Source organism: Eriocheir sinensis, chromosome 33 (genome assembly GCF_024679095.1).
Source record: "Eriocheir sinensis breed Jianghai 21 chromosome 33, ASM2467909v1, whole genome shotgun sequence".
Lineage (NCBI taxonomy): Eukaryota > Metazoa > Arthropoda > Malacostraca > Decapoda > Varunidae > Eriocheir > Eriocheir sinensis.
In genome coordinates this window covers 9501970-9526135 of record NC_066541.1, presented here as the reverse complement: position 1 = coordinate 9526135, position 24166 = coordinate 9501970, and the positions used below count along the sequence as shown (strand labels likewise).

Genomic DNA, 24166 nt, shown 5'->3' with positions numbered 1-24166 from the left:
CTAATCCGTGACCTGTTTTGACTTTGTTCTGACCTCTCTGATATTCTCTACGTGTGATATTGTATAAGCTAATAACTTGTTTGGCCTCCCTAACTAACTCCTTTCAATCTTTTCAACCCACCTTTAACTCGTGACCTGTTCTGACATGTTTTCACCCTTCTACTTCTCTCTACCTTTGACATTACGTAACCTATTAATTTATTTGTCTTCATTAACCAACTCTTCTTTAATTTGTTTGTCTTTGGCCTCCTTCTAACTTCTCCGATCGCTTTTATTTTCTACCACATATAAAATAATGGTCTGCTTGTCCTCTTTAATTCATTGAGTATAGGCCTACTAAGTGTCAGTAATGTAACTAAGCAATTTGTTTGTCCTCCCGAGCAAAGTTCTTTCAAGTCTTCTTTAATCTGTGTTGCTTCGATCATCTTTAACCGCTTCTAATTTAAACCTTATATAAAGTAATGTTCTGTTGTTGTTGTTTTTTCTCTCTCTTACTTGTTGGGTATTTCAAGAATCTCTAAACACCCTTCCTACATCCTCCGATATTTGTAACTGGCTCTGACAATTTTCCTAATTTCTTTGAACCCATCTACCTGTGATCATGACCCAATGTTCTTTTCGTCCTTTAACTTATTGGGCATTCTAGGTACCCTCTAAATACTCATTCTACAACTTTCTGTACTCGTGACCTGTGTGACCTTTAATTTCTCTGAACCATTCTACCTATAACCATATATAACATCATCTGCCTGTGAATTATTCTGACCTTGCTTTTAACCTTCGGGATATAACTTCTAACCTCCTACACAAATTTATTGGGTCATTGTATTACTAGAGGGCTGCCAAAGAATTACAATCCTGGAATCTTCCTAATCCTTATTAACATATTTCCTTCACTCCTTTCGTTCACCTGTGACTATACAGCTCTGAATCTTATACTAGTGCTTCAATTTTTTTTTTTCTACTGGGAGTTTGTGTAGTACGTTATCCTCTTTCTGACCTTTTTAATCCACGACACACACACACACACACACACACACACACACACACACACACACACACACACACACACACACACACTCACACACATTCCATGACCTGATTTTGACCCCTCTCAGCCGCTGTATTTGATGCCTTGTAAAACCTAACGCTTGATTTACTTTTCTTAATCGTATTTTAACACACCTACTTTAATCAGTCTTTGCCAGAGACGTCACATCATTTCCTGCCTTTATTCATGACCTTATTTTCCACTTTCATATGAACTCGTATCTCACGTGACCGTTTCGGAACATATGCATTATTATTTCTTTTATTATTTTACCATCATGCTCTTCGTTTGACCTTCCGCATCTTCCAAAAGTTACAACCCTTTCAAAGACATATTCTGGTCTCATTTTAAGAGCTACCCATTTCATACCTTGTACAACTTTGTTCTCTAAGATTGGTTTCTCTCGTCGTCACTTTTTGCGTCTTCACATTGGTTGTTAGATAGTTAGATCGTTAAATAGATAGAGGTAGACACATACTTATATACAAACATACATTTTTATTCTACAGCAGAGGAGTCGTTTCAAGGGCATAAAAAAGGAAACAAATGCGAAAGAAAAGCCCGCTACTCACTGCTCCTACATACATACATATATACATACATACATACGTACAGATAGAATGTACTGTAAAGACAGATAGTTAGATAGATAAAGGCAGATATAGATAGACTGCATATGAGATAGATCAAGAGATAGACAGAGTGGGAGAGAAGATGACAGGTAGGAGAGGGCGGGCAGAGGGTATGATAGATAGTTACGAGTAGATAGATAAAGGCAGATCTAGATAGATTGTGTAAGAGATAGATCAAGAGATAGACAGAGAGTGGGAGAGAAGATGACAGGTAGGAGAGGGCGGGCAGAGGGTATGATGGATAGTTAGACAGATAAAGGCAGATATAGATAGATTGTGTAAGAGATAGATCAAGAGATAGACAGAGAGAGAGTGGGAGAGAAGATGACAGGTAGGAGAGGGCGGGCAGAGGGTATATCAGAGGGGTCAGGTGCTCGCAGGTTCCCACGCAGATCCAGGTGAAGTTGTCTCGCTGCCATCCGATAGTGTCACCTTCTCCTTGACCACCCTCCCCCCACCCCCCACACCTGCCTCTTTCTCCTCTCTCTCTCTCTCTCTCTCTCTCTCTCTCTCTCTCTCTGGTCGCCGGCTGAGTCCTGAAGTGAAGGGATCGAGTTTGCATCTTATTATGAGGAGAAAAGGAGAGTTCGCACCGACTTTCCTCCTCCTCCTCCTCCTCCTCCTCCTCCCTTTCTCGTCTACAACCAGTTTTTTTTTTTCATATATTCTGCTCTCTCTATCTCTATATGTATTTATCTGTCTATCAATCGATCAGTGTGTGTGTGTGTGTGTGTGTGTGTGTGTGTGTGTGTCGGAGAGGCTTTCCTCCACTACAGCACCAGCTGGTTGATGGAGGGGGAGGGGGAGGGGAGGGGATGACGGAGGGAGGGGAAGGGGAGGGGAGGGGAAGACGGAGGGAGGGGTGGGGTGGGGGAGGGAAGAAAAAAAAACAGCACTCATTGAAAAAACATTAAAGGCGAAAAAGAAGGAAAAATGTAAGAGTTGCAAAGTAAGAAAACACAGAAGAACAGAACATATAAAACAGTAACACACACACACACACACACACACACACACACACACACACACACACACACTTCCGCGCCCCAGGCCAGGTAACTAAGCTCGTCTCCGCGTTTTCCAGGTAAGATCACAACATTTCTCTTACCTTCGTCCCTCCTTACCTCCCTCTCTCTCTCTCCCTCTCCTTCCCTCCTTCCCTCTCTCTCCTCCATTCCCTCCCCTCCTCTCTCCTTTACTCTCCTTCCCTCTCCCTCCACGTAAGGTCTAATCCATGTCATCAAATCTTATATCCTACGTTGAGAGAGAGAGAGAGAGAGAGAGAGAGAGAGAGAGAGAGAGAGAGAGAGAGAGAGAGAGAGAGAGAGAGAGAGAGAGAGAGAGAGAGAGAGAGAGAAAAGGTGGAGGTAAATGGTGGAGAGATGGAGAATAGAAGTTAAGATGGAGGAACTGTGTCTCCCTCCTCCTCCTCCTACTTCTCCTCCTCCTCCTCCTCCTCCTCCTCCTCTTCTTCCTCCTCCTCCTCCATTTCTCCTCCAGGGCAAGTGGAGTGCATGGTAGCGCGCGCTTTTGAGGGGAGGAAGGAAGAGGGAGGAGGAGGCAGGGAGGAAGAGAGGGAGGAAAGACGGAGGGAGAGGAAAGGAGGTTACAAAAGAGAGACGGAGAGAGAGAGAGAGAGAGAGAGAGAGAGAGAGAGAGAGAGAGAGAGAGAGAGAGAGAGAGAGAGAGAGAGTAAAGAGAGAAGCAAATAGTAAGAAAATGGATAAAGTAAAGGAAAATATAAATAGGAAAAATAGAATTAGCATAAAGGAAGAGGGAGGAGAGAAGGTTACAAAAGAGAGACGAGAAGGAGAGAGAGAGGAAGAGAAGGAGAGAGTAAAGAGAAGCAAATGATAAGAAAATGGATGGAAAGTAAAGGAAAATATAAATAGAAAAGAGAAAATAAGCAAAAAAGAAGAGGGAGGAGAGAGGGAGGAAGAGGAAAGGAGGTTACAGAGGACGGAGAAAAGAGAGAGAGAGAGAGAGAGAGAGAGAGAGAGAGAGAGAGAGAGAGAGAGAGAGAGAGAGAGAGAGAGAGAGAGAGAGAGAGAGAGAGAGAGAGAGAGAGAGAGTAAAGAGAGAAACAAATAGTAAGAAAATGGATGGAAAGTAAAGGAAAATAAAAATAGAAAAGAGAGAATTAGCATAAAAGAAGAGGAGGAGAGAGGGAGGAAGAGGAAAGGAAGTTACGGAGAAGGGAGAGAGGGAGAAAGGCAAGAATAAAGAACACAAAAGAAGTAAATAAAAAAAAAATGAAAATAACGTAATGGAAAAAAGTATAAAAGAGGAAGAGAAAATAGAATAAACACAGTGAAGAGAGAGAAGAGAGGAAGGGGGTTAGATAAGAAACGCAGAATAAGAGTAAAGAAGAAAAGACAGAATAGAAAGAATAAGATCAAGGAAACAAGCAACCAAAAAGGAAGTGGGATGTAAAATAATGGAGAGGAAATGGAGCACGGAAAAGAGAATGCGAAGAAAATGAAGGAATGAAGGAGGGAGAGGGAGAGACGCGGATGTGGGAAAGATAAAATGAAAACACACGAAAAAGGAATTGAGAAAAACGAAGGCAATGAAGAAGAAAAGGAGGAAGAGGAGGTGGAAGAGGTGGAAGCGGTGGAAGAAAAGTAATAGTAGTAGTAGGAGGAGGAGGAGGAGGAGGAGGAGGAGGAGGAAGAAAGCTTATATTTCAGTAAAGAGAAAGTCGATTTTTATATCATTATTTATATTTATTAATCTCTCTCTCTCTCTCTCTCTCTCTCTCTTTTTACGAAATCATCATGGAAATTCGAACATGTTTTCTCTTCTCTCTCCTTTGCCTCCTCTCCTTCTTCGTCTTCTTCTCTCCTCCTCCTCCTCCTCCTCTTCCTCCTCCTCCTCCTCCTCCATATTGCCAAGGTGGTGCGGGTCTGTCTGTAATTGGAGGGGAGACTTTTCTAAAACCATCGAACAGTTCCCGAAATTTATCGTTCCCCCGAAAAGAAAAAATTACACCAACCTCAAAAATATATAACAAAAGAAATACTGCAACACATCACCCATTCATAATTACAGAGATCAGTTTTTAAAATAGGTGAATCTACGAAAACAAACCAAAAAATAAGTCGTGGTATACTGTAATGTTTCGTATTCGGTGAGGTATTGTACGTCAGTTTCATAAGACATCGTTCAGCCTGCGCGCGTGTGTGTGCCGTGAACGATGAATAAAGAAACTCACACGGAGAGGTAAGTGTGTGAAGGAAGGAGAAGGAGGAGGAGGAGGATGTGAGAAGGGGAGATATATCCAAGGAGAAACGTAGAATGAGGTGGAGAAACAGGCGGAGGAGGAGGAGGAGGAGGAGGATTAGCTGTTGCAGGAACGGAAGAAGAAAAAGAAGAACAAGAACAATAAGAAAAAGAAGGAAAAAAAGAAGCGAAGGAGGAGGAGGAGGAGGAGGAGGATGTGAGAAGGGAAGATGTACCCAAGAAAAAATATAGATTAAGGTTAAGAACGAAGAAAAAAAAAAGGTGGAGGTGGGAGACAATAGCGAGGAGGGGAAGGAAAAGAGAAGGAAGAAGAAGAGGAGGAGGCAAGAAGAGGAAGGAGCAGGAGGGAGAGAGAGAGAAGGGGAGAGATACCCAAGGGCACAGAGAGGGCAACCCGCCAATGGGAGCCGAGGTAGCGTGACGTTCCAGCTTCCTCGCGCTCTGATTGGTCCGTCGCCGGTAATTACACCTGTCGGGGCTGGGCCAATGGGAGGCTGTGGCGGGGCTGTGTACCTGGCGGCGTGCCCAATTAAGACAGGTAAACAAGGTGTGCGGTACTGTGTGTGTGTGTGTGTGTGTGTGTGTGTGTGTGTGTGTGTGTTCCCTCGACCCTCTGCTGCTTCTGCTTCCTCAATTTGCTCTTTCCGCCGCACTGCTGACGATGGAGATGGACCAGCAGGAGGAGGAGGAGGAAGAGGAGGAGGAAGAAGAAAACGAGGTACAAAGACACATTACACGTGGTGAAGTATTAATATAACACAGAATAATAGCCTCCCATCTCAAAAGGAAGAGGGGGAGGAAGAGGTGGAGAAGGAGGAGGAGGAAGAGGAGGGAAGATGGACGAGCCTATGAAGTAAGAGAAAGAGGAGGGAGAAGAGTAAGATAAATACGTTACAAATAATAAAATGTCTTAATATAACACAGAATTACATCTTCACATCTAGCAAAGGAGATAAAGAGTAGAGAGAGAGGAGGAGGAGGAAACATTGAAACATCGAAGCATGGAAGAGCAGACAACCGAGAGCCTATATTGATTCATGAGGAGGCTGCTTATTTTGTCACTTTTCAATAACCTTCAAAACAAATTCAAACACTCCCTGTGGAACGTTTTTTCACTCATGTAGTAAAATAGTAACGATTAAATACAATGATTTACGCTTTCTTTTATTTTTCTTTATTTTTAGAGCAAAGGAGGCAGTTCAAGTTGATGGATTTCGTAATAGCTTCTAGAAAAGTTGTTCCATCGGCGGATAACTCTGCTTGATAAAAAAAAATACCGCCATCTGTACTACATCATCTCCATCAAGCCGACATACCATTATTTTTAGTTCTCGAGTTGGATTGGAACTAAAAAAAACTTGTTCTGACGTTACTGAACTTGATGAGGTACTTACACTCCAAGCTGCGGTCAGGGAACTTGGCGGTTTTGCTCTAGAAGTGATCCTGTGAAGTATTATCTTGAAAAACGTGTGTCAAATCCCCTCGTAGTCGTCTCTTTTCCATCGTAAAGAGGTTGAGGCGCTTCAGTCGTTCATCATACGGAGTAGGTGGAAGGAAAGATGAAAAAAATAGAAAACAAAAGGAGAAAGAACAAAAAACAACAAAAAGAATCATACGGAGGTGAAGGAAAAGGAGGATAAAAAGAAGAAAAAGGCGAAGGAAAAAAGAAGAGGGGTTAGTGCAACGAGAACGAGAGAAGATAAAAAAAAGGGGGGGAAGGTGATTAAGAAGAGAACGAATATGTACACATTATCTTTCATAAATCATGAGCACAATAAACTATAATTTACCCAATTTTAAAAGAGGAGGAGGAGGAGGAGGAGGAGGAGGAACATACGGTATACAGTATATACACCCAACAACTGCTATTAAATCATTAAAGTGATGATGGACTGTCTTCACATCATCATATAAGGAAGGAAGGAAGGAAGGAAGAGGAGGAAGAAGAACGGGAGGTAAAATCACATACTTTATCTAAAACACACACACACACACACACACACACACACACAAACACACAGAAAAGGAGCAAAATAAGGATGATAAGGATGAGGAGAAAGAGGATGATGATGATGAGGAGGAGGAGGAGGAGAAAAAGCAAAAGAAAGATAATGAGAGTGAGGCTGAGGTGGGTGAGGAAGTGGAAGAGGAGAAAAGGAGAAAGAGAAGGAAAATGAGGAAGTGGAGAAGGAAAATTAGGACGATGATTTTTTTATTTACATCAAAGGGTGAGGCTCAAGGGCAATAAAAAGAGTACAAAAAAAAAAACCCCGCTACTCGCCGCTCCCACAAAACTAAAAAGCAAAGAGTATGATGATGATAAGGAAGATAAGGAAGTAGAGGAGGATAATGAGGCTGGGGCGGGGGATGAAGAGGATGCGGAGTAGGAGGAGGCGGACGATGAGGAGAGTCGCCCGCACAGCCTTACGTTACTAATTACAGGTGTCCCAATGTATACAAGTGTCCCATGGCGCAGGTAATGATGATGTATTCGCCATTACTCCTCAGGTGCGTAACCCGTGCCTAGCGTGTGCACCCGCCGTGTCTTCCTGCCTACGCACACACACATACATACATACATACATACATATATATACACATGGAAAGAGATTATAGGGAAATTGTATGATGTGTGTGTGTGTGTGTGTGTGTGTGTGTGTGTGTGTGTAGAGAGAGAGAGAGAGAGAGAGAGAGAGAGAGAGAGAGAGAGAGAGAGAGAGAGAGAGAGAGAGAGGAACTGGAATGGGCGTGGGCGGTGAGTGGGCGTGGGTTGGGCGGGATCAGAGTCACGTCTTATGCTCTCTCTCTCTCTCTCTCTCATAAAAGTGAAGGTCACTAAGTCAACGCACTAGACGAACCTTGTCGCCTCCTCCTCCTCCTCTTATTCCTCCACTTTCTCCAGCACCCTCATCCTCGCCTCCTTCTCTCTCTCTCTCTCTCTCTCAATGCAAACGAACTTATAAAAGACAAAGGATGAAAACAAAATAGCAAAGACTCGTTAGAGAAAATTACTAATATAACGCCAGAAATGCGACGCAAAAAGAAAACGAAGTAAAAAAAGGAGAAGAAAAAATTGGAAGATGGAGAAGGAAGAGGAAGATGGAGAAGGAAGAGGAGCATAAAGGTAGGGGAGGATAGAGGATGAGGAGAGTAACGGAAGAAGGAAATAAAGGAAGGGATGGATAGAGGAAAAAGGAAATGGAGGAAGGGATGGATAGAGGAAGAAGGAAATAAAGACAGGGGAAAATAAAGGAGGCGAATAACGGAAACGGAAAGAGGAGAATAACGGAAGAAGGAATTAACGGGTAAGAATAGAGAAAGAAAAGAATGATACAACAAAGAAGTAAAAATAGGGAGAAGGAGAAAGGCTAAAAGACAATAATGGAAAATAGAAAAAGAGGAAAGGAAAACAAGAGGAAAAGATAATAAATGAGGTAGGAAACAAAGAACAGTAAAGGAGAATGACGAGAAAAAACAGAAAAGAGGAAAAGAAAACAAGAGGAAAAGGAAATAAATGAGATAGAAAACAAAGAAGAAGAACAGAAGTAAAGGAGAATGACGAGAAAAATAGAAAAGAGGAAAGGAAAACGAGAAGAAAAGGAGAACAAATAAATGAATAAATAAATGAAAGGAAGAACAGCTGAAGACAAATATGCCGGAAAGGGAGAATAAAGAAAGACCGGAAAGGGAGAATAAAGAAAGGAAGGAAGAAGGGAGGAAGAGGAATAACATCACGAACACATTACTCACACTTACAAAAAAAATAAAATAAACGAAAGCAAAATAAAAGTAAAAAATAATAAAAAAAAAACATTACATACTTTTCCTCTTGTACATTTACTTATTCTTGCCGACTCTTCGTTTTCAGTTAAAAGGAGAATATTTGCTCTCACTGTAAAATAAATAAAAAAAACAAGAATAAAACAAATAATAAAAAAAACCACGCTATTTGGTGGTGACGCGCGGTGTTTACTTTTCACGCTCTGTTTATTTACACGTGTTTAGTGTTTGTTGGTGTTGGTGGAGGGGAGAGGGGAGGGGAGGGGGGAGTGGGAAGGTGAGGAGGAGGGGGATGACGTAAAAGAGGAAGGGGGTGGAGGAGAAGGAGAGGGGGAATGACGTAAAAGAGGAAGGGGAGGAGGATTGGGGAGGAGGTAAGAGAACAAGGGGAGGGGAAGATGGTGAAGGGGGAGAACCGAGAGGGGAGGAAGGGGAGAAAGATAAGGGGAAGTAGTTAGAGAATAGGAGGAGGAGAAGATTGGAGGCAAAGAGTAAAATAGTGGGAGGAGGAGGAAGAGGGAATAGGGGAAGACAGAAAGTTGAGGGGAAGGGGAGAGGAAAGAGGGGGAGGGGGAGGGGGAGGGGGGAGGGAGGGAGGAGCACAATTAAGTTAGTAAACAAAGACACGTGGTAAAGTAAGATATTATTATTATTATTTTTTTATTATTATTATTATTATTATTATTATTATTATTATTATTATTATTACCATTTTTATTACTGATGTTGACTGAAAGAAAGAAAAGGATGAAAGAAAGAAAAAAAAACAAAGAAAAGTAGAAAAAAAGACAAAAGGAACGAGGAGAGGCAAGAAGGAAAGAAGGAAGGAAAAAAGGAAAGAAGGAAGGAAAGAAGGAAGGAAGATTCAGAAGGAAGAGAGAACAGAGCAAGGGACAGGACAGGAAGTGAGGAACATTCAGGTGGAGGAAAAGGAAGGAAGGAAGGAAGGAAGGCGGAAGAGAGGGAAAACCTAAAGTCATAAGGAGGAGAGGAGAGCAGGAAGGGAGGGAGGGAGGAAGGAAGGGAGGAAGGGAGGAGCATCTACAAATGACAAGAGGGAGGGGAGGAGGAAGAAAGAGAAAGTAAATCAGTACTTAATAGGGAGGAAACGGAGATTAATTGGAAGGGAAAATCAGAAGAGACAAAGGGAGAGGGAGAGTTGGAGGGGAAAGGATAAGTCAAGAGAATGAAGGGAGACGAAGGACGAAATGAAGAAATGAAGAACGGAAGGAAGAAAGAAGATTGAAAGAAGTAAGAAAGTTAGGAGGGAGAACTGAGGGAAAGATGGATGGAAGAGAGGATGGGAGAGGATGGAAATGTGTGAAAAGAAGAGGATGAATTAAGAAAGTAACTGGAGAAAGGAAGGAAAGTAAATAGAATCGGAAAAAAAAGAAATACGAGGGAAAGAGAGTAGGAAGTAGAAAAGGAAGAAAAGAAAATATAAGAATGATAAAAGATGGGGAATGATGAAGGAATGAAGGAAAGAAGGAGAAAAATAGAAAAAGAGGCATAAAGGAAGAAGGGAAGCAAACAAGGATAAATAAAACAGAAAGGCACGTAGGAAGGAAAAAGTAAGAAAAGAGAGAGGATAAAGGAAGGAAGAAGGATGAAGGAAAGAGGAAAGGAATATTAGGGAACAAGGATAAAGAAAACGGAAAGGTAGGAAGAGAGGAAGGAAGAAAGGAAGGAAGACTATGGGAAAGGTATAGGAAGGTAGGAAGAAAAGATGGGAAGGAAGGGAAGACGGAAAGATCAAGGAAGAGAGGAAGAAAGGAAGGAAGGGTTAAGGAAAGGTGTGAAGAAAAGGTAGGAAGGAAGGGACGAAGGAGACATCAAGGAAGAAAGGAAGGAAGGAAGGAATGGTAAAGGAAAGGTGTGAAGAAAAGGTAGGAAGGAAGGGACGAAGGAAACATCAAGGAAGAAAGGAAGGAAGGAAGGAAGGGTGAAGGAAGGGAAAGTAAATCACTCTAAGGTAATTTGTGTGCAGAAGAGTGCGTCCAAAACCCCGCCCGTCCACTTCCTTCCCTCCTTCCCTCTTTCCCTCCATACACCCCTTTCTTCCTCCACCCTTTCTCTCTCCTCTGCCATCATCCTTTTCTTTTCTCCGCCCTCCAGTGACATTGAACGCTCATCTCAACCGTTCTCTCTCTCTCTCTCTCTCTCTCTCTCAGGTGTGTGTGTTTGCTGTATATACGAAGAGACTGACAGATAAACAAACACACACAAACAGACAAACACACACACACACACACACACACACACACACACACACGAGACAAAGAAGGAAAAAACGGAAAAAAACGAAAGGAAGATAGAAGAGAGAGAGAGAGAGAGAGAGAGAGAGAGAGAGAGTGCTCATTACTCTCAAGTCTCTCCCTCTCACTCTCTCTCTCTCTCTCTCTCTCTCTAATGTAAAAAAAGAGTAAACAATCGTGGGAAACATTTCGGTGTTGGTCTCGTCACATCTGTAAACCACATCTTCCCTCCCTCCCTCTTTCCCTCCCTTCTTTCCTCCCTCCCTCTCTTTCCCTCATCCTCGCTGCTCTTCTATTTTCATCGTTCTTTTTCTTTAATAATCCGTCAGTCTTCCTTCTTAACTACCTCTACTTTTCCTCCATCCTCTTCTTTTTTTCTCCTTCATTAATCTGTCAGTCTTTTCTACCAATTGCCTCTTCTTGTTTTCTGTATTTATCCGTCAATCTTCTTTTTAACAACTGCCTCTTCCTTTCCTTCCTTTCCTCCTTCCCTCACTCACTCCCTTCTCTTCATTCCAACCTCCTTCCTCCTCTTTGCTACTTTTTTTTTTTTTACCTTCAGACATCTTTCCCGTTCTCCATTCCTCCAATATTCTCCTCCTTTTCTCCCTCTCTCTCTTCTCTTCACTCCCATCTCCTTCTTCCTTGCTCTTTTATCTCCATCCATCTCTTCTTTCCTTAATTTCTTTGTTTAATGCCTCCTTGTTATCTTCTTTTTCTTCTCATATTTCCTTCTTTACTCCCTCTTTATCTTCTGTGGCAGGCTTTTCACGTCTCTTAATAAAACGTAAATAAACACAAGACACCATCAATATTTAAACCGACTAGATGAACACCAAACTCACTCAAGGGAAACAAAACATTAGAAAACCAGACCCGGGCCACACAGCAGGTGAACAGGACGCCAGGTAAGCAGGTACAATTAACCTATTCCAGGTAAGTGACGTCACAGTGTTGTCTGGAGATCATGAGAGCAAAAAAGGCTTAAGACAAATAACATAACATCATCGCCTTCAAGGTTAGCACGAGACAATGAGAGGGAGGCAGCGGAGACGAAGGGTAGGGGGTGAGGAAGAGGGAGAGAGGGGGAGGAAAGGGGAGGGAGTAGTGAGGGGGAGGGGAAGGAAGAGGGAGAGAGGGGGAGGAAAGGGGAGGGAGTAGTGAGGGGGAGGGGAAGGAAGAGGGAGAGAGGGAGGAGGAGGGCGTAGAAGTGTCTGGGAATCGGAGTAAAGATGGAGATAGAAAACAGAGAAATGGATGAAGAGGAGGAGTGGGAAGGAGAGAAAAGATGAAGATGAAGAATACAGAAATGAATATATGGAAGGGAAAAGTGGGGAAAAGTGACGAAAAATGAAAAGAGAGAGAGAGAGAGAGAGAGAGAGAGAGAGAGAGAGAGAGAGAGAGAGAGAGAGAGAGAGAGAGAGAGAGAGAGAGAGAGAGAGAGAGAGATGGGTGGGAGAGGGGAGTGGAAGGCCGAAAATGTAAAGGGGGAAAGATGGAGGAATGGAGATGGAAGGGAGAAGAAGGGAGGAGGGAGGGTCGCATAATGGGAGGGGAGGGAGAGATAGGTTATTAGAGATGGGGAGGGAGAAAGAAGGGGGAAGGAAAATGACTGGAAAGAAGAGAGAAAGAGAAAGATGAATGACTGACACGAACCAATAGATAGATAAATAGATAGATAAAAAATATGTACTTTGAAAGACTGAAAGAATAGAAAACAAATACAAACAAAAACAAGCACTAATCAACATAAAGAAACAATCACCAACAGCATCATTTAAATAGATACAAACAAACAAGCAGATAGATAAACAGACATAACGGATACGTAAGCAAATGCACTGATATGTAGATAGAGAGAAAGAAAGAGAAGCAAATAAACAAATAAACAAAAAGTGGAGGAAGAAATGAGGGAGGGAGGGAAGGAGGGAAGTGTTGATCCATTACAGAGCCACATGCGAAGGGAGGGAGAGAGGGAGGGAAAAGAGGGAGGAAAGGAGGCAAGAGGGGAGGAAAAGAGGTGGTGGGAATCTGCGGTGGAGAAAAAAAAACTGTGGAGGGTTGGAGGTAACGGGGAGGTAAAGAGGAGGAGGAGGAGGAGGAGGAGGAGGAATTTGATTTGGTTTTCTATTGCTGAAGAAACCATGTGTGTAAAGAGACAGAGAGAGAGAGAGAGAGAGAGAGAGAGAGAGAGAGAGAGAGAGAGAGAGAGAGAGAGAGAGAGAGAGAGAGAGAGAGAGAGAGAGAGAGAGAGAGAGAGAGAGAATGACTTACAATACATGAAAACTGCAACAATCAACAGTCCATCAATTTCTACATTCATCAAAGAGAAGAAAAAACGGGGAAAAAAATGTATTTACCGTTAAGTCAATTCATCTATTACTCATCGTCAGTGTAAATAAAGAAAAGTCTGTAGATAGATTGAGGAGTTAATGTGTTTCAGTCTAGCCTTTCTATCTACTATCTATCGTTATATATTTATCTCCCTATCTGGCTATCTATCAACACATCTAGTTACTTGCCTGCCTCTCTCCTAATCAATTATCACGTCTATCACTCAGTCCATCAATCAAGCGCTCAGTCAACCAATAATGCGATCTACCTGTGTATTATCTATCCACACGCTACCTGTATCTCTCTCTTTTCCTGCTTACCTGTCTATCCTTCTACCATCTACTTATCCATCTATCTATTTCTATATTTGCTTCTGTAACTCTGTCTGCTTTCTAATTCCTTACCTACCTACCTGTCCAATTAGACTAACTACCTGTCACCCATCCTATCAGCCAACTAACCTATAGCTACCCGTGTACCTATCAACCTATCAGCCTACCTACCTACCTACATACATACATACATACATACATACATACCCACCGTCTTCACAGCTCTCCTCACCTGCTCTCCGCCTCACTATCTCTCTACCTGTTTACCTGAGAGATGCACCTGGCTGGTTCCTCTCTGTTACGCCCCACCACGCCCACCTGCCCCGCCCGTGCCTCCTCCTCCTCCTCAACCTCTTCCTCTTCTTAATTCTTCTTGGTTCTCATCCAATTCATCTTTCATTAGTTTCGCTTCTGTTTCATCTTGTTTCTTTATTTCAGCCGTTTTTCTCTCTTATTTCCATTTGTTTTGTTTTTGCTTATCGAGTATTTTGATTACTTTTTTTTTCCTTTGATTCGTTTAACTGTAATTTTTATCTTAACGCTTGCAATCCATTCGCTCCCTCCTCCTCCTCCTCCTTCTCTTCCGTCTCCTCTTCCTTCAACACTTATTCTTATCTCCTTTTATACTTCATTTAATTCCCCGTTCGTCATTCTGCTTTACTGAGTCTAAATGTGTTTTTGTGTTGCTATAAAATCTTACTTAAGAAAAACTTGTCGTGAAAGTGTGTGTCTCTGTGTGTGTGTGTGTGTGTGTGTGTGTGTGAGAGAGAGAGAGAGAGAGAGAGAGAGAGAGAGAGAGAGAGAGAGAGAGAGAGAGAGAGAGAGAGAGAGAGAGAGAGAGAGAGAGAGAGAGAGAGAGAGAGAGACTCATCGTACTTACTCTAGCTCATTTCCTTTCAGGGGTGAGTGAGTATGGGAGGGAGGAAGGGAGGGAGAGAAGGGAGGGAAGGAGAGAGTGGAGGGAGATAAAGGAGGGGAGGGGAGACAATGAAATGGCAGGTGTGTTTCAAGGTGTGATTTGAATACACACACACACACACACACACACACACACACACACACACACACACACACACACACACAGAGCTCACCGTAAAGATCCTTGCCTACAAATTATTTTTCTCCTCCTCCTCCTCCTCCTCCTCCTCCATCGCCTCTTCCTTTTCCCATAGACACAAATGGTAGTAATTAAGGTACAAAAAAGATGTAAATGAGAGAGAGAGAGAGAGAGAGAGAGAGAGAGAGAGAGAGAGAGAGAGAGAGAGAGAGAGAGAGAGAGATTGCTTCCATCCAACCTAACCCGAGGGAGAATGACTTGTTGGTCGTGTGTCTACTTTCTCAACGTGTGTGTGTGTGTGTGTGTGTGTGTGTGTGTGTGTGTGTGTGTGTGTGTGTGTGTGTGTGTGTGTGTTTGTTTGTGTGTTTGTGTGTGTGTGTGTGTGTGTGTGTGTGTGTGTGTGTGTGTGTGTGTGTGTGTGTGTACGAAAAGGACTTCACTGGAAACTTCAACGCTGGGAGATAGTAAGCAAGAAAGATAACAATAACACACACACACACACACACACACACACACACACACACACACACACACACACACACACACACACACACACACACATTATTTCTGTACACATTATTTCTCTATTTGGCATCCGAATAGTGGGAGGAGTTCTGTTCTCCTCCTCCTTCTCCTCCTCCTCCTTCGCTCCTCCCCTTTCTCTTCCTTCCCTCCGGCGTGTCTTGAGGATGAAGGAGGAGGAGGAAGGATGGAGGAGGGGCTAAGAGTGGAGGAGGGAGGAGCTTATGGAGGAGGGTAAAAAGTGAGGGAGGGAAGGAAGAAGAGGTGAGAGAGAGGAGATTACAGGTGAGAGGAAAGGTGAAACTAATTATCGTTATCATTAGTGTTATCAGCAGCATCATTATCATTATTATTACTATTATTACTTTTTATGTACCCTAGTTTTGGCAGCCCTTTTTGTCCATGCATTCACTTCTCTATAATTGTGTATTCTAATTATTCTCCATCTTTCCTTCATTTACTTTTGGTTTAGATCTCATGTTTTCATATATAAGTCTGAATATCTATCTCTTGTATCCCTCCGTTTCAACCTTTTTCGCGGGAACACCTGGGGAAGGTAAACTGTGGTAACCCGGAGGTCACACTTGCATGGGTTCTTTTCCACCACAAACTTAAGGGACAAGATGACGGAGATGGGCACCGGGGCCACGCGCGGATAAGCATATGCTCCTCCACTTTACCAGTAATATTCCCCTTTCCAGTGGCTGACAAAAACAACGATCCCAGAATGGCAACAGACTCGGCCACGTTGTTCCTTTCGGTAAAGTTGCGCGTGACCTCGGTGCTCATCTCCGACGCATTGGTCCCTGAGACATAAAAAACACATCCTCTTGCACTCTCGCCCGCAGGAGGTAAGAAATGCAACAAAAATATTCTTCCTTTATCAACACGCTAAAGCGATTAATAATTATGAAACAGTTAACAACGGAGCTCCCCACTTCATGCTGTCACGATAAACAGGTAAAAGGTGAGAGAACGAGATGTCGATGGAGGTTATTAAAGGCTTTAAATATGCATGACTGTAAGTGTCCACCATTAATTAATACATTTTTTTTTTATTATTATTTTGCGACTTCAATTTGTGACTTTATAAATGTGTGTGTGTGTGTGTGTGTGTGTGTGTGTGTGTGTGTGTGTGTGTGTGTGTGTGTGTGTGTGTGTGTGTGTGTCATTTAGAATACCATTATCTTCATGTATCTTCTACCTCTCTCCAGTAGTCTATGTATATTGTATCTACAAGACAATACGTAGCTATCTTCATCTAGCTTTCTTATCGATCCATCTATTTATCTAACTACCAATCTGTCTACTTGTAAATCTATCTATAATGTTTCTATACTCAACGTTCACCTTTTATTCACCTATATATTCATCAGTCAATCCATTTATACTTGTTTTTGTTTATTTGCTTCAGTGTGTTTAATTGTCTTTTCGATCCATATTCTCTTCCTTTTTTCCCTTTTCTTGTAAACAAACATTTCCGTCTATCAAACTACATTCGTCTATTTGTTTATGTCTATCGGATAACAACATTCCAACTCCCTCCCTCGCCTTCCTATTCACAATCACTAATATCTACCAATGTCTATATCTCTTTCCGTCTACTTGCTGTCTGTCTGTGTCTGTCTACTAACTCTACCCCTTTCCCTGTTCTCCGTCCCCTTTCTGTGTGTGTGTGAGTGTGTGTGTGTGTGTGTGTGTGCGTGTGTGTGTGTTGCCTTCCCTCGCCTTCCTCCCCCGGGTAATCACACTTCCTCGCTGTATTTGTGGTCATTTTTCACATGATTGGTCTCTTCCCCAGCTTTCCCCGCCCCCCCCTCCCCCATCCCCCCCGCCCCCCAGCCGGCTCATCCACCCCTCATCCGGCACCCTCAACCATTTCTCCACCACATCCCTTTCACCCCCTGTCCCCCCCCCCCTTCCCCCCCATGGCTCCTTCATCTCTTTTTCACTCTGTTACCTGTTATAATTCCACCTCATATCCTCTTCCACCCTCATCCACATCTTCCACCACCTCATCATCATCCTCCACCTTTTCACTCCTTCGTTTCCATTCCCTCACATCCTCCCTCCTTTATATCTTCCATTTCATCCTTATCCACATCCTCATCCACATCCTAATTCTAATCCTCCACATTTTTTTTCTTCGGGATATCCTTTTCACTCCTACGACTCCACTCCCTCACATCCTCTCTTCTCCTCCACATATTCCATCTCATCCATATTTTCTCCTTCCACTCATCCTCATCCACATCCTCATCCTCAACCTGTTCTTCGGCATATCCTTATCACTTCTACGACTCCACTTCCTCACATCCTTCCTCATCCATATCCTTCATCTCATCCTTGCTCACTTATTCCACTCCACCTCTTCCACATCCTCATCCTCGAACTTTTCTATGGTACATCTGATCCACTCCCACGATTCCACTCCCTCACACTCTCCCTCCTATACATCCTTCATCTCATCCTTATTGACTTATTCCACTCACGCATCCTCATCCACATTCTCACCCTCATCCTCCATCTTTTCCTCGGTACATCCTTCTCACTCCTAGGACTCCACTACCTCGCATCCTCCTTCCTCCTCATCCTTCATCTCAATCATATTCACTCCTTCCACTCCATCCCTATACCATTCCACTAAATCCCTTCCTCCCTCTTCCACTTTTCCTACTTCATCACGATCTTTTATCATTAGCATCCACTTTCCACTTCAACTCCTTCCTCCACTCTTCCATCACCTAAATATGTCTTTATCATCCACTTCATCATTCCTTCATTGCCTCCCCTTCACCTCTTCCTCCTCCACCACCTCCCTTCACCTCCTCCTCCTCCTCCTCCTCCACTTTTCTTCACCTCCACTCTCTCTTCCACCTCATTCAAAATAAAACTTCTATTTTCTTACTCTCACTCTTTTTCTTCAATTTCTGCATTATATTTTTCTTATACTCTCTCTCTCTCTCTCTCTCTCTCTCTCTCTCTCTCTCTCTCTCTCTCTCTCTCTAACCCTTCCCGTCTCCCATCCAGAGCTGTGGTTTGTGAAGGAAATAGGGAGGAGGAGGAGGAGGAGGAGGAAAAGTGGAGGGAGACTTGACCCCAGCAGTCTGTTCTCTTCCTTCCTTCCTCCTCCTCCTCCTCCTCCTCCTCTTCCTCCTCCTCCGCGGCGGTTCTTGGTACAGTTCTTTCTCTCTCGCTATTCTTGAGGAAACGGGAGGAAAATTTGCAAAGATTATACTCGAGTGGTGAGTGTTTCCTCCTCCTCCTCCTCCTCCTCCTCCTCCTTTTCTCCCTCCTCCTTCAGCTCTTCCGACTCCCACAACTTATCTTCCTCCCCTCCACGCTTCATTTGTTCCTCCTTCTCAACCTCTTCCTCCTCCTCTTCTTCTTCCTCTCCTCTTCTTTCTTCTGTTCTTTCCTCTTAATGTCATGCTTCAATTCTTCCTCCCCCTCTTGGTTTTTTTTTGTTTTTTTTTGCTTTTTGCTTTTTCTTCTTTGTCTTTTGTGATTATGCACATTTAAATATTGCTTAACCGCCATTACGACCACCATTACTACTACTACAATTACTACTACTACTACTACTACTGCTACTACTACTACCATTTCTACTACCTACATCACTACCACCACCACCAACAACAACAACAACAACAACAGCTCTTTCTCAGGCAAACACTAGCCAATAAGTATTGCCAAAATGGACTGTAACCACCATCACCACCACCCTCACCACCCCCATCACAACCACCCTCACCACCCCCATCACAACCACCCTCACAACCACCCTCACCACCCCCATCACCTCCATCACCATTTCCTTCCTGGTCATGAGACAGCGTGAAGAACTACGTATTAGATTAGGAGGAGAGGAGGAGAAAGAAGAACAAGAAGAAGAACAAGAAGAACAAGAAGATGACGATGATGATGATAATGATGATGAAAAACAAGATCACCGGGGAAAATGGACACATGAAAAATCAGTCAACAAAAACATGTATTAGCTCATAACGAGGATGCCTGCTATAGTGATTCAATACATTCAACAATCTTCTCGGTGACCTGCAGAACAAATCAAAGCACTCGCTGTAGGTCGGACCACGAGAATGTTCATTTCATCTCCGTAGCAAAAAAGTAACGGCCAATGATTTGTTTTGACTGAACACATGATTTTTGAAGGAACTACTTATCCAGAAAGGTTGCTCAAGTGACGTATGAATCTGCTTGATAAAAAAAAAAAAAAATCTTGTGTCAGTGACCGTATTGCACCGCCTTACTAGAATCGGTACTGTAATTTCTAGTTCGTGAGTTACGTAGTTTGGGACTAAAAAAAAAAAAAAAAAAAAGATGGGGTGATCGACGTTTCTTGTTGAGGTACTTGAGGAGTTGTATCAAAGCTTCCTGTAATCTGGAGGAGGAGGAGGAGGAGGAGGGAAACATCCGGTCCTGGCCCTCCTTTCTTGTGTGATATTAACCCCTCCCTCTTTTCCTACCTCCCTCCCTTGCTCCCTCTCCCTCTCCCTCCCTTCCTCCACCTTATTTTCCCTCCATTCTCCATATTTCTCTTTTGAAAGGGAGGAAACTATCTCAAAGGCTTGGAGAGAAGGAAGGAGGGAGGGAAGGAAGGTGGCAATTTAGATATAAAGGAGGGGAGGAAAGATGGAGGTTGTGGAGGAGAAAGGGAGGTGTGTGTGTGTGTGTGTGTGTGTGTGTGTGTGTGTGTGTGTGTGTGTGTGTGTGTGTGAAATGGACAGACAGTGACACATACATACATGGACAAAATGCTAGACAAAGAAGAAACGGACAGACAAACACACACACACACACACACACACACACACACACACACACACACACACACACACACACACACACACACAGATTTATAGACAAAGGAAAAGTAAAACACAAAGACAGACAAATAGACAAATAAAAGAATAGAAAAGAAACAAACTAATATATTAACAGCATAAAAAAAAAAAAAAACATTGAAACCATTTTTATCTTCACCGGTTCCTTTTTAGTTTTTTTTCCGATTTTAATTCAATAAAACACACATAATAATAAAAAGTCCTAAGGCAATAAACAAACTTTTTTTTCCTTCTCGCGGACGAAAGTTCCCGTTTGCTCTGTTTTTGTCTTTTGTTTTCCTACTAAATAACTCGCTATTCGCCACTTATCTCCTCCTTTCCTTCCTTCCTCTCTTCCTCCTTCTTCTCTCACTTCCTACTTCCTCCTTCCCTCCCTCCGGTTTCCTTTTTCCCGCCCGTTTTCCGGTTGAACTGTTTCTTTGCAAGCGGAGAAAGAGGATGACGAGGACGAAAAGTGCGAGGAAGTAGATGATGACGATGATGACGAAATTAAGGAAAAGAAGAAAAAAGGAGGATTACCATAAAATAAAGTGAAGGGGGACAACGAAGAAGTAGAGGAGAAAGAAGGCAGGCTGAATTTGAAGGGAAAAAAAATCAGATGCAAAGAAGCGAAGAAAGAAAACGGCAAAGAAAAACAGGAGGAGAAAGATAAAGAAGTAAAGAAAAAGAGGTAAAGAAAAAAGAAAGATAAAGAGGTAAAGAAAAAGAGGTAAAAAAAAAACAGAGGAAAAGAAAAACAGGAGGACAAAGATAGAGGTAAAGAAAAATAGAGGTAAAGAAAAAAGGAGAAAGATCAAGAGGTAAAGAAAAAGAGGAAAAGAAAAACAGGAGGAGAAAAATGGAGGTAAAGAAAAACAGAGGTAAAGAAAAACAGGTAAAGAAAAAAACAGGTAAAGAAAAACAGGAGGACAAAGATAGAGGTAAAGAAAAAAGGAGAAAGATAAAGAGGTAAAGAAAAACAGAGGTAAAGAAAAACAGAAGGAGAAAAATAGAGGTAAAGAAAAACAGAGGTAAAGAAAAACAGGTAAAGAAAAAAACAGGTAAAGAAAAACAGGGGGAGAAAGATAAAGAGGTAAAGAAAAACAGGAGGAGAAAGATAAAGAGGAAGCTCAATACCGGATGACTCAATGAAGAAGGGAAAAGAGGAAGATGAAGAAAGAAGAGGAGAAGGAAAAGAAACAATGGGAAATGGAAGGATGTAAGAAGAGGAAAACAAAACAAATGGGAAATGGAAAAAAAATGTAAGAAGAGGAAAAAGCAGAAGAGAAGGAAATGCAGTAGGCGGAGGACAAAACAGGAAGTGGAAGAGAAGTAGAAAGAGGAGGAGGAGGAATAAAAAGTGGATAAGGGGGAAAGGCAAGGCAAAGTGGAGGATGAATAAAAAGGTGGAGAAGGAGAAAAAGCAGGAGGTGGATGACATATAAGAAGTGGAGAAGAAGCAGAAGAGGCATGCAGTAGGTGGAGGAGGAGTAAGAGGATAGTGACGGCCTTGACAATGAAGCGAAGTGGAAAGTGTTCAACCGCATAGCGAGGAACCGACTGTCAGCCACCACCACCACCACCACAACCCCTTCCTTCCTGCCACGTTCCTTCCGGAGTCCTGTGCATCCAGCGGAAACACCACCCCGCTAACACCCCTCAAAAAACCCATCCACACCCACTCCAGCCTGCCCCAACCTCACTATACCCCTCCCTTAGCCTATTTCATCCCCCCGCCCATTCATCGCTTATCCGGACTGCCCCAACGAGTCCGGATAATCGGGGGTGTTCCATGTAGCGTACGGAGGGGAAGGAAACGTGCGGGAGACCGGAACTAGAGCGGAAACAGGCACGTGGTTCCGGTGTGTGATTTTTTTTACTCACATTTTTACACACACACACACACACACACACACACACACACACACACATACATTGGGTTATTGTATGTTACGGTTCACTGTTTCCGGGTTGCTGGGCGTGGCGGCACATAATGTTTCTGGTATACTGACAACAACACAAACGTTCGACGCTATCGACATCACAAACTTTCGCACTACTGACAACAACACAAACGTTCGATGCTACCGCCATCACAAACTTTCCCACTACTGACAACAACACAAACGTTCACATTACTGACGACACAAACGTTTCTGGTATACTGACAATAATACAAACGTTCGATGCTACTGACAATAACACAAACGTTCTCACTACTGACGACACAAACGTTTCTGGTATACCGACAACAACACAAACGTTCGACACTACTGCCAAAAAAAAAGATCTTCCGTAAGTGACTCTTCCTCTCAGAACAGTTTTAAAGGGTCTCGTAAACGGGTCTTTTATGAGACCCTAAAAAAAATGTTCTGAGAGGAATAGTAACGTACGATTTTTTTTTTTTTTTTATGAATCGTTTTTAGAGGAGCGGGTTAACACTGAGGTTTTTAGATGAAAGGTAATGAATTATTTTTTTTAAAGAATATAACAATGTGACATTATTTGAAGGGGGAAAAAATCTGATATCCACTGAAAAACCTAAATAGTTGGCATTGAAATAAGATATAGAAAAATACGCCATTTTAGAAGAAGGAAATTAACTATAACTGAACTTACTGAATCCTTAAGACAACAACAACAACAACAACAACAACAACAAGGCTGCATCACGCCATCCACTACATCCACATTATTTCCCTTTACGAACCACAAGTTAAATATAGTTTTACGACAATGACCAATGGCAAAAATAAAGATATATAAGAAAACAGAAAAAAAAACTCAAGACGCCGCCTCCACATAAAAAGAGACTAAAGAAAGGGTCCTAAAACGTTATTAGGTTTGGCTAGACTGGTTTCGACTATTATTTCCTCTGTGTACTGATGACAAGGAATGGTTTGTGATTAATACCTTACACTATACATTGTTAATCTTTTTTTTTCTTGCTGTTGTTTTGATTTCTTCTTCTTCTTCTTCTTCTTCTTCTTCTTCTTCTTCTTCTTCTTCTTCGTCTTCTTCTTCTTCTTCTTCTTTTCAACACATTCTACTTTTCCTCTGCTTTCTCCCCTTTATCTTCCTGTTTTCTTATTTTTTTCATTATTATCATCATTCCTCCTCCTCTTCCAAGTTCGTTTCTTGAGTCTCAGGCCACAGACTCAACTGATCACTTTTCATTGTATTTCTTGTCCTTTATTTTTTTTACAGTAAAGGAAGCAGCTCATGGGCAAAAATATATAGTTAAGCAGCCCACTAATCACCGCTCCTATGAAAGAAAGTATAATGGGATTTATTATTCATTATTTCTCTTTCTCTTCTTTTTCCTCTCTCCTAAGGGTACCCAAGAATCTAAGGAGACGTCTGGAGGAACATCAAAACGGCGTCGACCTGAGACTGGAGGAGGAAGACAATTTTAAGGGTTTGTCCCGCGGAGACGCTCACTTCCGTGTTGCCTCCTCCTCCTCCTCCTCCTTCTTCTCCACCTCCGCCTCCTACTTCATGTTTCTTTCCTTCCCTCCACCACAAACACTCTCCTCTTCCTTGTCTTCTCTCTCTCTCTCTCTCTCTCTCTCTCTCTCTCTCTCAATCTATATCTATCTATCTATCTCCTTCACATAACTCGTATCACTTTATCAATACTTTTACCGTAATTTCTTTTTTTCTTTTTCTATTTCTTTTTTTTTACTTTTCCCTTAAACTTCTTATTTGTTTACCCATTTCACTTCCTTCAGAAAGTCAATATCTTTTTCTCAATTATTTAATGTCTCTACTTCATTTCCTTCTCTTTCCCCGGTATTTTCTCTATTTATCCTTCCTAATACTTTTTCCTTCCTTCCTTCCTAACCCCCAATCATCATTCCCTTATCTTATATATCTTCTTTACCTTGTCTATTACCTTTACATGTTCTAATTACATCATCTTCCTCTTCCTCCTTCTCTTCTCCTTCCTTTCTCTTCCCTTTCCCATTACCTCACATGCGTTCTTTGTTTTCCACGTTTCAACTCCACCATCCTTCTCTCCCTCCTCCCTCTCCTTCCCTCCCTCCTCTCCCTTCCCCCTTCCTTACCACTCTTCCTCCCATTATCTCATATACGCCCTTTGTTTATCAC

General features: G+C 42.4%; 1 long non-coding RNA gene across 1 annotated transcript in view; it reads right to left on the bottom strand.

The window, feature by feature from the left end:
- The window catches only part of LOC127006705 (uncharacterized), a 180744-nt gene that overhangs the window by 118909 nt on the left and 37669 nt on the right, over positions 1–24166 (bottom strand). The gene's annotated exons all lie outside the window — the stretch shown is intronic.